This window comes from Capra hircus, chromosome 11 (assembly GCF_001704415.2).
Source record: "Capra hircus breed San Clemente chromosome 11, ASM170441v1, whole genome shotgun sequence".
In the NCBI taxonomy this organism is placed as follows: domain Eukaryota; kingdom Metazoa; phylum Chordata; class Mammalia; order Artiodactyla; family Bovidae; genus Capra; species Capra hircus.
The window spans coordinates 42,729,417-42,733,174 of record NC_030818.1 but is presented as its reverse complement, the minus strand read 5'-3'; the positions used below and the strand labels follow the sequence as shown (position 1 = coordinate 42,733,174).

At 46.0% G+C, this 3,758-nt stretch overlaps 1 pseudogene; it reads right to left on the bottom strand.

The window, feature by feature from the left end:
• On the bottom strand, positions 2,535–2,989 carry LOC102177248 (annotated as a pseudogene).

The window sequence follows — 3,758 nt, the reverse complement described above, 5'->3', positions numbered from 1 at the left end:
GACCTCCTGCAGGACCCTGTGGAGGGCCGACCCCGAGCCCTGCATCTGAAGGGGGTAAGCGAGCCCATAATTATGCTCATTGTTTAGGTCGGGGCACAGGAGGGTTTACATTAAAGACCTCAGCTGGCACACACAGCCTGCCTATGGAAAAAATGAAGGGGCTCCTCCGCTCGTTCCTCAGTCCCACATTGCCTGTCCAAGGGCTTGGGTTTCACAGACGCCTTCTGTGACTCTGCTTCTGACCACTCCTGATTAGAAGCTTGGATTCCCCCAGTTCCAAGAGGCTTCTCAACGCTGAGGTCTGGAAATTGAGCTATGAGATGCCTTTTCAGAATCTCAGAATTTAGATCTTGGGAAGGACCTAGATGTGGTCTCAGCTGGTATATCTCAGACTTCACTGTTCACTTGAATCACCTAGAGATCTTGTTAAAAGTGCAGAATTGAATGCAGCAGTCCTGGCCCAGGGTTGGAATGTCTGCCTAAACAACTCCTTGGTAATGCCCTGGGGCTGGTTACTGGACTGCACTTGGAGTAGCTTGCTAAGTCTTACGAAGGGTGAAAGGGAGGCCCAGAGACCTGAAGGAGCTTGTCAAGGCAGAGTAGAGCCTTGATTCTTTTTGTCTTTAGTGTGGTCATGACTCTGCACCCGTTCTGCTGGCAGGGCTGGGGTGGATCTCAGTTGAAAATATCCTCCTGTGACTATACTTGGCCTTCTGGGCAAAGTATCTTTCCCAGATGCTCTGGGTGGATGGGGACCCCCAGAACTCTTGACAGAAGGGCATGCGGCTCATCAGCTAGGAGTCTGGATGGGAGCAGATCACTGGGTATTCCTTCTGCTTCAAAGGGGCATGTGGGAAGGGAGGGCATTTTTGAGCATGTTGTCTACTGAGAGGCGTGGGCACGCCCTGATGCCAGGTTACTGAGGGAAAGATCAGGTAGTGCCAGTGGGAGAGGGAGGGGAGTCCATGGCATCAGCGGGGAATGAGTGTTTTTAGTAGAAATTAGAGGATATGAGATTGTTTCTGTCCACACCACCATGAGATCTTGAATGAGGGTGTAAACCTCTCTAGACCTCAGCAGTAAAATAGGTGCAGTTACCTACCTGAACCGAGAGGCTAGGTCATGTGCTCTTTTAAAGTTTATTTTGACTCTAAAATTGAAATTATAGATGATCTCTCTCATACATGTCTCTCCCTCATCTTTTTCTGCCTCCATCTTTGGCAAGGTACTTTGGAATGATATGTGTAGTTAAGTAATGAAGAATTAACCTTTCCTGAAGAGAGTCCTGGCCTTTGTCCTCAGCTTCTGGAGGGTGATCTCTAGGCCCCTGGAATGTCCTTCCTTATAGGAATGTCTTTGTCTGGGGGCTTTGACCCCTGGACTGTCTGACCATGTGGTTTATGGTGGGATATTGGGCCTAACCTGGAGAGGAAGCGGAGAATCAATGTGTTGGTCTGGAACTCCAGGGAAGTTTGGAGACTAAAGGGTAACCATGTGGGCAGTATGTGATTCAGCCCCTCAAAAAAACTGTGGACAGTAAAGGCTTGAGTGAGCCTCCCTAGTTGGCAGTACTCTGCTCATACTGTCACAGACCAGGGCTGGGAGGAGGTCACATCATCCATGACTCCATGGGGAGAGGAAAATCACAAGCTTTGCATTTAAACCCCACCTGGACTCTGTCTTACGTCCCTCTTCCCTTGGCTGATTTAAATTTGTATCCTCTCACAGTAATAAAACTGTCATTTTAGGTATAGCATTTTTCTGAGGTCTCTGAGTCATTCTACTAAATTATTGAATCTAAGAATGTTTGCAGGGACTTCCAAATTTATAGCCAGCCAATCTGAAGCAAGGATAGTTTTGGATACACTTGAACTTACAGCTAGTGTGAGGGCAGTCTTATGTACGCTCTTCTTGTTGGGTGAAATTTCACAACAGCAATAGGACAAGTTAGCAAATTTTGGGAAAAACAAAGAAATAATTGTGGCTCAGACAGTAAAGTGTCTGCCTATAATGCAGGAGACCCAGGTTTGATCAGTGAGTGGGTTGGGAAGATCCCCTGGAGAAGGAAATGGCAACCCACTCCAGTACTCTTGCCTAGAAAATCCCATGGACGGAGGAGTCTGGTAGGCTACATTCCATGGGGTTGCAAAGAGTCAGACATGACTGAGCGACTTCACTTTTTTTTTTTTTTTCAAGAAAGCTTGTCTGGTTGTAGAGTGGATCAAGGAGTCTAGGATATTAGTAAGGAGCATGGACTTTGGAGACAGACAGACCTGCGGGTGGAGCTGGGCATCTCTATTTTTTGGTTGATGTGGACGCATGACTTAATGCTGTAAAGCTTTGGTTTTCCCATCTGTAAAATATATCAATACTTACCTTGAAGGTATGTTGAGAAGGTGAAATGCAATCAGTTATGGAAAGTACAGGGCATATAGGAAGCACTTCATACATGGCTGTTGTGATTATTGCTATTATTATTACTCTGCCATTATTGATGGTGTGATTTTGTTATCTGCTCACACTTTTTTTTTTTTTTAAAGAGAAATCTGTGCCTTCATTGGCCAAGCAGTCTCCTTGAGGAGAGGTGAAGCAGGAGTGAGTGGTCCCCAGCTGGGCGTCACAGGCTTGTAGGTGATTGAGAGCTTGCTCAGGTGGTGGCCAATATCTTGGGTTTGATTTCTCCCTGATTGAAGGTCATGCAATTATAGATGCTCATCATGCTAGCCACCATCAAAGGCAGAAGGATCACGACCTCCAGGGATAGGTGTTCACCACCTCTGGTTTCTCCTTGGGTGCAACCTCCTTCTGGGCCTTGCAGAGCTGCTCCCACAGAAAGGCTGCTTCCTCTACAGGTCTCTCTTCTGCCTCTGAGGCTGCCATGTGCTGTACAATATATCAGCTGCTGATAGGACATGTTCAGGGTCTGATTGAGGTCCATGCCGTAGGTGAACTTGCAGAATATCTGCTTCTTCTGCTCCACTTCCACCATCTTGTTGGTTCTTTGGAAGCCTTATTTACTTTTATACTTAAGCCTTATTTACTTTTGTACTTGCTAATATCTTGCCTTGTTCAAAAAAATATCCGAGTGGCTCACATACATGGAAATAAGATAGCCTGATAAAATAAGCTACCAAGAAGTGGAAAAAGAAGTATTGGGTAATTGGCAGCAGCAGCTGAAAATATGAGATGCTCTTTTTGTGAGGGTCTCCAGGAAGACCACATCTGGCAAGACTGGGCCTGTCCATGTAAGATTGGGAAAGCTGCCACTGGAAACATGGTGACATGTCTTTATATCAGCTCAGCTCAGTTGCTCAGTCATGTTGGACTCTTTGTAATCCCATGGACTATAGTAGCACACCAGGCCTCCTTGTCCATCACCAACTTATGGAGTTTACTCAAACTCATGTCCATTAAGTCAGTGATGCCATATAATCATCCTCTGTCATCCCCTTCTCCTCCTACCTTCAATCTTTCCCAGCATCAGGGTCTTTTCAAATAAGTCAGCTCTTCACATCAGGTGGCCAAAGTATTGGAGTTTCAGCTTCAACATCAGTCCTTCCAATGGATATTCAGGACTGCCTTCCTTTAGGATTGACTGGTTGGATCTCCTTGCAGTCCAAGGGACTCTTAAGAGTCTTCTCCAACACCACAGTTCAAAAGCATCAATTTTTGGGTGCTCAGCTTTCTTTATAGTCCAATTCTCACATCCATACATGACTACTGGAAAAAACCATAGCTTTGACTAGATGGACCTTTGC